Consider the following 13,368-nt stretch of genomic DNA (forward strand, 5'->3'; position numbering starts at 1 on the left):
TTCTGGGCTGCAAGCGCACATTGCCAGGTCAAGTTGAGCTTCTCATCAACCAACACCCCCGAGTCCTTCTCCGCAGGGCTGCTCTCAATCCATTCTCTGCCCAGCCTGTATTCGTGGTTGGGATTGCCCTGACCCATGTGTAGGATCTTGCACTTGGCCTTGTTGAACTTCATGAGGTTCGCATGGGCTCGCCTCTCAAGCCTGTCAAGGTCCCTCTGGATGGCATCCCTTCCCTCCAGCATGTTGATCGCACCACACAGCTTGGTGTTGTCAGCAAACTTGCTGAGGGTGCACTCAATCCCACTGTCCACATCACGGACAAAGATGTTAAACGGCGCCAGTCCCAATACCGACCCCTGAGGAACACAACTCGTCACTGGTCTCCACTTGGACATTGAGCTGTTGACCGCAACTCTTTGAGCGCGACCATCCAGCCAAGTCCTTATCCACCGAGTGGTCCATCCGTCAAATCCATGTCTCTCCAATTTAGAGACAAGGATGTCGTGCAGGACAGTGCCAAATGCTTTGCACAAGTCCAGGTAGATGACATCAGTTGCTCTTCCCTTTTCCACCAATGCTGTAACCCCATCGTAGAAGGCCATCAAATTTGTCAGGCATGATTTGCCCTTTGTGAAGCCATGTTGGATGTCAACAACCAGATCTTCCAAACCAGAGTCTTCTGTTACTAGTGATAATGTAGAACAGATCCAGTGTGACCAGTACAAGCTGCTCTGGGTTTACACCAGTGTAATTCAAAGCAGCATCTGGACCTAAACTCTCCTTTAGGCAGTTTTGGCTGTTTACAAGATATTCCACAGAGCTCATGAGGGCCTTGGTCCTTTCAGCTGTCCACCACTAGGATCTCTCATCCAAGTGATCTAGAAAAGCCTCTAAGACAAGCCATTTCCCCCCCTTCACGCTTGCCCTTAAACAGGCTCTTTAAAAACCATTGCCATTTTCAGGAGAATTGTAAGGGGATGTCAGGTACCTGAGCCACTCTGTGCTCAACACCTCCTCTCCAAACCATCTTCAGCCATTCTCCTCCCCTACAAGCCTGCTCAGCTTGAAACTCGCAGGTCACTTTGGGAGGTGCCCCTGCCCGCCAGGCTAGAAAGTACAGTGCTGCTTACTGAAGTGGGAGGTTGTGTGCTGCTGTAATGCCTTGGCGTATCCTCATTTCTTAGTCAGTTTAAGACTATAAGTGAATTAAATGTACAAAACCTGTAGTGTCCTTTTTATCTGTATCTTTTTATAAGAATATACTGTAACACTAAAAACCAAAAGCAAAAAAAATTAAAGATATATTGCCCCCACTGTGTCTCAGTACATTTCTTTGTAGCTGCATTTTCTGTGCATTTTGCTGGAAAGTCCTAAAGGTGAGTTGGAGTATGGTTGCACTTTTTTTGCTAAGCTCTGGGTCTTTGTCTTTGGTCAAGAGCATGGAGCTCTTTAGGTGACAGAGTCACTGCAGAGCTGGTGAGAAACTTCACAGGTTGTTCTGGGGGAACAAGCAACATAGTGGAACACAAGCACATCCTCCTCACCCATTGCAATAGTAAAGAGCTAACCATGGAACCACCAGTTTACCATATCCAAGGGTCCTCTTAAAATACAGCACTCTTTCAGAACAACATAGGGAACACAGGAGTTCACTTAAAAAAAAAAAAAAAAAAGGAAGACAGTCTTGCTATCTAAGAGTCTATAATTAACATGTGGACATAACTAGTTCAAGAGAGGAAGGGAGTGCAGGGCTGGCCATAAGCTCTCTTACTGAACTGAGCAACACCCTGACAGCAAGAGCGTGACTCAGAGGAGGAGGGGGTGGGAGAGGATTTCTTCAAAGGAAGGAGTTAAATAAGGCCAGCTGAAAAGAAGCCAGGAAAGCCAATATCAGGAGTGAAGCCTTCAGGGATGTGAGAGGGGAGAGAAGTTAGACACAGAACAGCAGGGTGAGCAGGAGGCGCACAAGGGCTAATCTGTGGGTGAATCAAGGGATATGCCAAGGAATTCCTTGGAGCTCAGGAGCAGAACCTTGTTTTCATCTTAGGTGCAATGTGTGCAGCTGTTTCACTTACACATGGATCTCCCTGTCTCTGTTAATGGAAATAGCCTGCTGACAAAATTCATTCCTAAGCCACAACTTTTCATGTTTATCTTCAGTCCATCAAAAGGTGATGTTTTAACCATGAGATCCTGAGTCTCATGCCTAGGATGAGACATCCTAGGATGCTAGGCATCCTAGCTCATGTCTAGCTTCGAGTGGGAGCCTTGCTGGCTGTGCAGCACATTCCTGCAGTACATGGGTTCCCAGGGACCCCAAACAAAGTTCCAGGTGTTGGTTCTGGCTCTCAGGTGGGAAGGGCCATGGCAATGAGCAAAAGCAATCAGGAGGTAATTGCTTGCACAGGCTGAGGACCAGCAGGCAGCCGATGGGAGTCTGAGTGCTGTGTTGGAAGGCTCTTGGTTTATATTTGTTAAAAGGGCTCTCAGTTTCTCCATTTTGATCTATTTGGTTCGCACTTGGCTAAAAGTCTGGCTATGAGGTTCTTGCTTTACAGATGCAAGGGTAGAGGCAAAGGGATGTTTCTGAAATCCATGCAGCATACGAGTGGCAGAGGCAGGATGAAACTGCAGGGACCTCCCTGCCTTCTCTTCTCTAGCAGCTGGGTTTTAGTAGAGGAGGCCAAACCATTGCTCTTCCTCTTGTTAGAGGTGAAACCTAGCAGCATTTGAATTCTGTCTGCTTTGAACAACCAGAGAGGTATCCTGCCTGAATTCTAACAAGAAGATTTTCTTTAATATTCTGACTGGGGTTGGAGTATGCAGCGAGGGGCTGGTGTTCTGCCCTGCAAGATGGGTCCCGCACAGAAGCCTCCTTCTGTCTTCTCATTAGACATTTTCCCCGTGGTCATGGACCTCTCTGTCCTTGTCATCGCTGCACATAAGCAAGGTAAGTGCCTCATGGCTTTTTCTGAGCAAAACTAGTGTTGGGGTTTAGCTGCCCTGAATGACTGGGAGTGAGGAGGAGGATAAGTGGAGCTCTTCGCTCTTGCTGGGAAGGGCTGAGGATCTATTATTCATTGGTTTTCCCTTTCTTTAACCTTTTGGCTTCTGTTTAAACAAAGATGACTTTTAACTCTGCCATAGCAAACATGGAGCTTTCTGGGAGAAATCTGCTTGGCCCTTTGGGAACAGATTTCTACTACTAGGAAACAAAATAATTAAAGATTCCTCCGCCCCCCAAAAAGCCCAAAACTTTGTTTTTCAACATTGTTGTGCTGGGTTTTGTTTGTTTGTTTCATGTTTCTGTAGTTAATGGGCTTCTTGCTGTTTATCCCTAGTTTGGTCAGACTCTCATCAGGAAATAAGGTCCTTTTTTCCCCCCCCTTTTTTTTTTCCTTTTTTCTTTCTTTCCCCTCCAGTTCCCTCCCTAACTCTCCCCCCTCCTCCCCACCAGCCAGTCTCCCCTCCAGTTCCCTCCCTAACTCTCCCCCCTCCTCCCCCCCAGCCAGTCTCAGCACAGATTGCTTAGGGAAGATCAGGGTGATGCTGCTTGTGGAGCCATGTAACTCTGCTAAAATGTTGCTTTTTATCTATTTTTGGAGATCTGCTGTTCTGTACAAGCACCAGCCTGGCAGACTGAATTTTCATATAAGATAGCGATGTAAAGATGTATTAAGAAAGCAAAATGCCTTACTCATATGTGCCTTGGAGAGGAAATGAAGCAGAGGAGAAATAAACTGGGGTACGATGTCAGTCTGGGGTACCTGGTTTTAATCTTTTTGTTTGTTTCCTGGCAAGGTATGTTTCTGCTGCCTTTTTTTTTTTTTATTTAAAAAGTGTCTTTGAAAGGAAACACAACTAGGATTCTTCTAAAGGGTTAACTTTTGCTTTTTAGGGACAAGTACTTACCCTCTTCCAAAGCTGAGCTCCCCTCTTCCTTCCTATGCTTAATTAATGAGGAGGAGTCATCTAGCTAAAAAAACCTTTCCAGCCATGATCAAAGCATGAAAAATGTCATGAATGTATTGAGGAGTTCCAGCTCATTTACTGCCTCTGCTGCTAGGCTGGATGCTGGCTAGGAGTGAGATGGGGATCTCTGGGCCGCAGGTGGCAGTGGGAGCTGCAGGCAGCTCCCAGTGCATGGGCTAAGGAAACCATTTGTGGGATGGGAAGGTTCCTGGGGTTTCCCACTGCGTGTGGTCACTTGGGGCAAGGAAAGGGGTGCCAGACATCCCCTAGCACCTGGCCTGCCCAGGGGAACGGAGCACCTTAATGTCTGGTCTCATCCCCAGCCTCTGCAGTTCCTCCTTCAGGTGAGCTGTTGCCAGCTCTCTTGACGAGGGCTGCCGTATGTCTCTGCAGGGCTGGAACTTAGAAGATGCTTGGGTAAATATGAATCATTTGCTGGCATATGCCCTCATCTGTATGCCCCACATACTAGTCCCTTCCTAGAGATACAATGTCAGGTAGCTACTAGTATCTGTAGACTCCTTTCTTTTTTTTCTTTTTTCTTTCTTTTTAAATGGGGGAATTTAAAATGAGCAATGAATTGTGCTGCTGTCTCTCTCCCTCCAAGCCAGCATTTCTTCCTACTTGGTCTTGGAGAATCTTTGTGTGAGTTGGAGGGTTTGCACTGAGCTGGAGGCTTGCCTTGGGAGAGCCTCTGCATCTTTCCTACCATGACAGTATTGAACCCTGGGGGTTCAGAGGGGTCTGAAATGCTGTGATTAATTTAATGCGGGAACCCAGGAAGCGTTCTTTGCCCACCTTGTTTTAGATGTGGGGAACAGTGGTGTTGAGCCAATTCCTTGCAGGGCTCATGAAAGGAGAACATGTCTCTAATTATATTAGCTAAAAAAATAACAACCAGAAAATGCGGGGGGAGGGGAAGGAAGGGGGAATGGGGAAAAGGACTTAATAAATTATTGCACAGTGCAAGATGTAGAAAAAGGCTTTTGTCTGGCTGAAACGTCTATGACCAATAGTGGTTCGGTCTGTTGTGTTACAGCAAGACCTTTACAGTCCTTTCCTTTCATGAAGATAAAATGGAAATGGCTATTCAGAGCAGTTCCACCAACTACTGAGGCAGCTGCTAACCAGGGAAAGCACGAGAAGTCATGTAGAAGCTGCAGGGATCTGGGGAGTAGGGTGCACGTCAGCCCTGGACATCCCTCCTCATGGTGCAGACAGGGAGGCAAGTGTGTTGTGAACTATGTGATGTTGCTGCCTGTCCCTGCGGAGAGGAGGGCTCCCTTCTCTCCATGTTGCTTGCAGAGGTTTTAAAAGACTGGGGGGGGACAGTGATTGTCAGATTTCTTGAGATAGCAGGGTCTTATGCCTGAGGGACCTGGGAATTAGGGATACTTACTACTTGTCTGTAAGTATAGGATCTGCCTTGCCAGTGAGTCCACAGGGGCAAAGCTTGTGTTTTATCATCCTCTAAAATATGATGAGTATTGTAAGAATTGGCTTGGATGCCGTAGGAAAGACTACCTGAGTACTTGCCTGTGGTGAACCCACAGCTCATGCTCCAATTATCATACTCCACCAGTGTTTTGCAATTTGTGGTTCCTGGAAAGCTAGTGGTCTGTAAAAAGGTATCAGAAGGTGGTCTGTGCACAGTGGCTGAGGAAAGAAAAAAAGATCAAAAGCTGTTGTGCACTCCATCACCCACACAAGGAAGCAAACAAAATAGGAGGAAAATTAATGTCCATCTACTTAAAGCTTAAGTTATTTTTCATTTGGTTATGGCATTGTGGTGGCAATACTGTAAAAGAACAAAGATGGATTCTCTCCCCCTCCCCCCGCCCCCCCAGGAAGGTTAGGTGACCACTGGATTCAAGAGATAAGAAATGGTGCTCTAAAGCATCTCTTTGCTACTGCATGTTCCCAGTGACTGTGAGCAGGCCTGATGCAGGCTGTGCTTTGCTGGCTGCTGTTTGTGTGCAACGGCCTTTGGGTGTGGTGGGAACTGTCATCTTAGCCCCTGCAGAGTCATGAGGTGCTTCCAGGGGGAGAAGTAGGAATCAGCCTAGTGCTTGCCCACCCTTGGGTTCACAGTAAGGTGTTATAACAGGGCAAGAATTTCCTCAGGCTACACAGACTATATTTGTGTCCCCAGGCAAGTCTGGATCCGTTCTTACTTTGTAGAAGAGCTGGTTAACCCTCAGAGGTAGGTTTTTCCCAGGGTTGTCCACTCCAGGGTTTTCCTTCCTTTTGTGCCCCCAAACAGGAAAATAACTCTTCAGAGCCATGCCCCGTTCTGCTGTAAACTACCCCTTGCTTCTGCTCCTGGTTTGCTTCAACATCTGAGCCCTGTTCACCACCCTCTTGTGGCCTCACAAGTCCTTTCTGCTGCCATGATCCTTTGCTTGCCTGCCTTGGGACGATCTGCTGCCCTTTCTCCATGGCAGTAACAGCGGCTGGAACCTGGGCACCTCAGGCTCCAGGTGAAGCCCCTTGCAGAGGGTTCTCTGGTACGAACCCTCTTGCTCTGCCCTCAGCCAGCTTTGCACACAGGCGCTGCTGTAACTGGGCAGGAGTCAGCAGGTGGATCAGATGGCCTTCCCGTTGTTCCCCTCATGTGATCTGCTGGTGGTGTAGCTGTTGTTCATCCAGGGAGTGAATGTTAAACATGTAGTGTTGCCCTTTTAGAATGGCGGTAACATCTTCCCTTGCTCTAGTCCCTGAAATCAAAGCTTCTCCCTAAGCGGAGACTCTCTGTAGCTGGAGAGCTGAAGCTGCTTCTGGAGCCAGTGAGGACGGGCAGCCTTTCACCGCAGAAGCGGCTCCAGCACTAGAGGCAATACGACATTGGGACCAGAGCTAGCTGTGGCCTCGGGGATGCTGATCTTGTGCCAACTCCTGGGGTGTCAGTGCTGGGATGCATCAGCAAGCATGTCTTGGACTTGCTCCAGGGTCAAAGAAAGAGACTCCAAATTGCAGCTTGTCCCATAGCCGTGATCTTGTCCTTGTCAGGCAGCTGCCAGTTCTCTGTTCCTGATTAATCCTCTCCCAGGGGGATGCTGACCAGCACATCCCAAAGCGGGATGGGAGGAGGAAGGGGATAAATCAGATATTGAGGCAATCTTACTCTCTAATTTTTAACCCATGCTGGCACCCTAATCCAAACAGGAAGGCAGTGGTAGTTTGGGCAGGGATCAGTAGAGCTGACTTAGTGCTGTGCAGAGCAGAACCAGTATAATTATGGGCAAATGGACATAATCACAGAAATAGCTGTGCTCTGATGAGGGGCAGGCTCTTTCCTGAGAGCTTCTTGCAGAAGTGGTGGCCAGCTCTCTTCCCTTCTTACTCTTGCCCATGCTCTCCCTCAGCTCTACAATGAGCTTTGCCACCCCTGAACATCTGCACCTCTCACAGTTGTTGGAACAGGATCTGGGATGTCACCGACACAGGTGACTTGGGAGGCAGGGAAGTAAAATCTTCATCTAACAGTTGGGAGAAACTGAGGGACAAAAGCCACATCTGCTAAAAGCAACCTCGTCAATCTGGCGGCAAATGTTACCTTCTCCAGATGCACGTCAGGCTTGCAAATCTGTCTCCAGGCGCTCACTGCCGAATGCACAGAACAATGGGAGGGCTGGTTTAGTGTCCCCATCTGCAAACAATAATTTGAGTGACTTACCAAGCATGACACGTTGGTCTGGCCACATCCCTGTGGTCAGGTCCTCCTGGATCACAGTCCAGGCCTGTAGTGGTGGGACTGTCCTCTTCTTCCTGCCTTGGTTGCAACAAGCTTCATGGGATGCCAGAGACTGTCTCTTCGTTCACAGCTGGGAGAGCAGCAGCTCCTGCCTGTGCTCAGGACAGGGCATGGTCCTTGGGCCATGGGGAAGCTGGCACGTGCACCTGGGGGCAGCAGCTGCACAGGCACCTGCGACCTCACTAGCATTTTCACTGTTTTCTGTGTTGCCCAGCCATCCCCACCAGCCGTCCCCGCTACTTCCACTGCTGGTTCTGGGTCTGGTTCACACTTCTTTGCTGTCTTTCCTTGTTCCGCACCTGCATGAGCCTTCTGGTGCAGAGCAGTGAGGTTTGGGGCTGAAACCCCACCATGCGTCCTGTGGCCCTCGTGGTGCCACCTCTGCCATTCCTGGGAGCTTTGCTTCCCAAGTGCGTTTAAGGCGCTCCCAGCCCCGATGGGCACTGGGGGATCCACCAGTGTCCAACTGGTCCTTTGGAGAGCTTCAGCCATGCGTGTGTGGAGACATTTTGTCTGAGGGATGATGCTAAATCTAGGCCACTGTAAAACCCCTGAACAGCAGCTCTGGCACCAGCTGCTCCGATGAGCTGATGCGCTCATTTCTGAGCTGAGCGACTTGCTGATGTAGAGGCAGCCCCTGCGCATGTGTGTCAGGCAGGGGAACAGGTGCCAAGAGCACGTCTGGGTGGGAAATTCTTGCTGGTGCCATGCGAGGTTGGAGGAGCACTTGGGTTTTCCCCTTCCCTTCTATAAATGGTTTTTGTGAAAACAGGTTTCTTAACTTAGGTTACAACAGCGAGGGCTAAATGAGCTTCGCTGTAAGAAGGAAGCTACCTAGTGACATATGAACTGGAAGAAAATCTTGGCTAGGTTAGATAGGAGATGAGGCTCAGGAATGCAGCCTGTCCCCACAAACTATGTTAAAGGACTTCTCCTGGCCACACTCAAACCTGTGTCAGATGCCTGGTGGGATGCCTGCTCTCCTGCAGCAGGGCAAGGGCTTTCCCAGGGCTGCTGGGGAAGGAAGTGCAATGACTGCTATTAAACCCTCATCCCATGTCATAGGAAGTGGTGGTGCTCCTGTTTTTGGGTAGGGTGCTTGGTCTGAGCCTGGCTTCCCGGACAGCTGCCTCCCTCTTGGCTGAGGACACAGGAGGCATTTTTCCAGGCTCTCCTGCAGCTTGGTGAGGGTGGGGGAGTCTGGGACACGGGGAGCCCTGTTCCTGCTGCTGGTGGGAGCACAGGAGTGCTCACTCGCTTGCTCCCCACTCCAGCCAGCTGGGTTTAATTTTAGAAACACAGTGCTATCTTAGGGCATCTTTTTCCACGGAATGCAAGTCTTTAAGTAAATAAATAACAGCTTTGTGGAGGTGGAATGACGGCCCGTAACCGCACTACAAAACACGCACTGAGTGAGTCGAGCCCCGTTTCTCTTGCATGTGGAACTACTTTGTACAGATACAGTGGCTGTACTGCCTCCCTTCCCTCCTTCAGCCCCCTCCAGAGCTGGCCATGTGAATTGATTAAAAAGAAATAAAAACACCTTGAAATACCAGCCTTGGAGAAGTGGAAATGAAAACCCCTCCAGCTGCTGGGGTTCAGCTGGAGTTCTCTGGCGTAGGATTGCGAAGGCTATGGTTTACCGGCGATGGGCTAAGTGTTACTGGTGATGTCTTTGCTGCATCTGGGACATCCCAGAGGGATGTGCTCTGAGGCATCCTCAGCGAGCCGGGAGGGAAATAGCAGGCTATAAAGATGAATGCAAGAAACTTGTGTTTAAATACCCCTCCCAGTCTGGCTGGCCAAGAACCTCTGCACGCAGTTGTGCTGCTTATGGCTGAATGTCCTGGGTGTGTCCATCAAAGCATATTTGCTGGCTGGAAAATCCCGTTAAAGCCATTTCACTGGAGCAAGAGCCCGTTTTTGCTGCTCAGGTCCAGCAGCTCTGAGACGCCTACATGGCATCTGTTGCATAAGCTGCTGGTAACCCTGTCCCCCTGAGTCAGCAAGGTGAGGTCTTCTAAAGCTCCCAGTCTGAAAAAGACGTTACCATGGTGGCCTTCCTCTGATGTAGGGACTTCAGAGATGCACCTCAATCTGCAAGTTTGACACCACAAATGGTGTCAAAATCACCCACACTGCTGGCTACTCGCTTAGCTCGGCTCCTGCTGCATGTTTCTGCTGCCGCTGGGACAAGACAGTGGCTGAGATGACAGGACACTGCTTATAAGGAAATCAGTTAAAGAACACCCATCTCGGGTGCATTAGGAATTGGCAGTAGTGCTTCTGGGGGCTGCCTCAAAGCCAAAGGGGTGGCTAGACTGTGCCTAATCACAGAGGTATGAGTGAGCTCTGGCAATGGTCTTTGTAGTGAGAGGGCTTGAAATCGGTGCCAGTGGCTTGGGAAAAGCATCACGTAGCATCCTTGTGCCACATGCAGACAGGATGCTTGAGGAGGTTTTGTTCCAACCTTTCTCTCATAAGCTTATCCTGTCCTTTTTCCTATATCTGGGCAACACTGTGATAGTTTTGCGTGTTTGTTCAAGGGTTGGTTGTAGTATTTGAATTCACTGCAGGGCCTGGGGATTGCCAGCTGCCCCTCGGCCTTGCTGGTGACTTCCCTTCCTGGGGGCTGCGAGGGCGGAAGGATTTTCCACATGGTGTGGTCCTGCCTGCTCCTCCTCTGCAAACTACCTGGATAAGCCGCCTCCTCTTCTCCTTGGCCTCAGCCTGCTGCTTCACTGATACCACAGGTCTGGAGGGAATTTTATTTTATTTTTTGTAAACCCTAGTGAAGGCCCTCTCCTGTGGGGCTGGGCAAGCTCTCCCCGTGTTCTCCATAAGCCCGGGATCAGGGCGGCCCTGGCAGCAGCTTGTCTTTTCCACTGATCCCAATTAAGATTCAGTCTTGGCAGGATGGAGCCTTTCAAGCTGCCAGCTGCAATAGGAGAGATGAGGCTTCAGGGGCAGCAGAAATTATTCCCTTCCCTCAGTTCTGCTCATTTCTTGGATCTGGGCTGAAGATGGCCCCAGGAGTTGATGTGCAGAAGCCAAATGAGCCACGCAGAGCTAAAACATTTCCATTCAGCATCAGGCCCAGGGTGGGGAAGTGCAGCTCTCTGAGATGTGGAGACTGTGGGTGGCAGCTGGGGAGGCGGTGGGATGGGAGGGAGGATGCAGCTCCACACGCTGCCTCGAGACAGCAGCAATCCCAGTCTTGCTGGAACTCTGCACAATGTGGAGGCTCGAGTGCCGAAATGACCCGGTTAGTGACATGGGAGTTCGTTAAGGCCTTGGAAAGTGGCAGTAATGGCAGTTCAGAGCTGCACAGCTGAAACCCCTCTCTCCCAGGCCCGCAGGAACAAATGCTACCTGCCAGGTCTCTGCCTGGTGAGACACTGCACAGCTCTGCTGATGTTGATGGAGTTTTGCCACAATGTGCACCAGCTGGTAGCTGGCCTAGGGCACTACTAATGGAGCTGCTGTATATCTGATGGCATGTGTTATTTTCCAAGCATAATATTAACGCAACTTTAGAGTTGCCTGACCCTTCTTCTGTCTCCTCCTCTTCCTCCCCCGCCTCCTGTCACTCCTGTCACACTGCAGCCAAGCTGCCCTTGACATTGGAACTAGAAACTTTGCTTTTGCTGGCCTTGTGTCCTTTCGGCTGTGCACCCTGGAAGTGTCATGGGTATAGAAGAGAGTGTTTCTGTTGCATTTATTTAAAGACTAAACCCCTGCAGGAACAGCTTAGTAGTACTGAGAGTTTCTGGTTTTGAGCAAGTTCTCCAGAATTTGAGAATAAGCTCTATGTTCTCTGTTGACGAAGCAATTGTCTCTGTAATACTATTGCTAATTTGGGGTTCTGGAAGCAACCCTGAAGCAATAATAAAGTGTTAAGCTTTGCTCCATGGAGCAAGTGTTGTGTGGATGGCACCTTGGGGAGCCATGGACACCAAGCAACTTGCCTGATGGCCATGGCCATGCCATTGCAGTCCGGCTGTGAATGTGAAGCTGAGCAATGCTGTTTGTTGCGCAGCTCTGCTCAGAGCAAGGCTCAGCAGTGTCTCGGGGCATCAGGCCCTTCGGGTAAACTTGCACTCAGTTGCACTTCACCACTGTTATTTTGAGTACCCTTCACTCCCCAAAGGAGCAAACAGGATAACTACAAAAATAGAGATGCTAAACTGAAAGCTTTCTAAACATGGCACTGGCAGTGTGGAGGGACAGAGGAAAGTAGAGATAGCTGGATTTGTCTTAGCTACCGCTGTATATGCTTGTTGTGACCAAAATGAGAATCTGCTCTTATGACAGAGTGCACTGAGCTCACCCAAAGCCCTTCAGGCCCAGCCTATGAAAAAGGATTTGGCCACTCCACCCTGTGCCTTTCCAGGGAGCGTGCCAGACATGTCAGAGGTTTGCCTGCCATCGTCACAGCTTTGCAGTGCTCCTCAGTTCCACCGGTTTTTGAGACCTAAGTTGAGGCTTTAGCCTGAAATCTCAAAAAAGTGAAAGCCTGGTCAGCCCACTGCAACCAGCAACTCCTCCAACCGTTTTTAGGTTCCCTGAAATGCTAAGCTTCTCTTGGAGCAAGGCTCTAGTAAGTGGAGGGAAGTGAACTGTGTTTCCATTTAACTAATTAGCAGTCCTGTGTCCTGGCCAAAGCACACACAATGTTACAGCCATTTTTAAGCTGTTACATGCCTGCATAACTGCTGCTGAGCCAGCCAGAAGGAGCTGTAAACTAGTGAAGGGCCAAGGAAGGGGTGGGATGAAGGGCCAGATTCTGTTCAGTCAAATCCCACGTAAAGCTGAATAACGTCAGTGACTTGAGGAGAATTACCGCAGGTCATCAGTGGCTTAGAATAGCCAAAAAATTCATTCCCCTTTTTAGTACTCAGCTGTCGCTGCTTTTAGAGTCTGGTTTTTGAGTGGTTCCCATTAGGAAGAAGAGGTCCCTTCCTAAAGTATTTCAAGCTGCATTTTCCCTCTATTCCCCACTCTTCTTCCCCCAGCACTTTCTGAAAGCACTGCTCTCTTTGACATAGATTTAATCTCTTTAAGAATACTTAGTGACTAGCTTCTGCTGGCTTCGCCTTTATAAGTTGCATCCAATTTTTTCCAGAGCAGTCTGAGGGTGGGGTAACTAGCCTCAGGATGTGGCCATGAAGGAAGGACAGGCCAAGCTGCCACAAAAGACGCAGGCTGGATTAGCAGTGAACAGACAATAACACACAAATGGGACATTAGCTGGGACAAGTGAGAGCTTCCAGCAGGCAAAAGCTATACTGCACATACGTTGTGAGGGCTGCCATGATCTGCAATATTCACTTTCGTGTTGTGTTCGGCACACGCAGTGTTAGAGGTGCAGCCTGTGCTCTTACGGAACCCTTCAGAAGAAGGAGGTGGTGGGCTCAGTGCTTTATACTGTTTCTTTTGGTTGAATCTTCAAAAACCTAGTTCCAAATCAGCAAAAAGGATGCAAAGCTTTGTGTTATTGTCCCAGGATCAGCAGCATTTGGAGGCTGTACCTGGGGGGGGGGGGGGGGGGGGCGAGGAGGAGGAGGAGGAAGAGGAGGAGGAGGAAGCAGGATGCAGCAGCATGACCAGGAGGTGGAGGCAGAGGAGAGGGAGGCATCAGC

Source organism: Pygoscelis adeliae, unplaced genomic scaffold (assembly GCF_000699105.1).
Source record: "Pygoscelis adeliae isolate BGI_AS28 unplaced genomic scaffold, ASM69910v1 Scaffold218, whole genome shotgun sequence".
In the NCBI taxonomy this organism is placed as follows: domain Eukaryota; kingdom Metazoa; phylum Chordata; class Aves; order Sphenisciformes; family Spheniscidae; genus Pygoscelis; species Pygoscelis adeliae.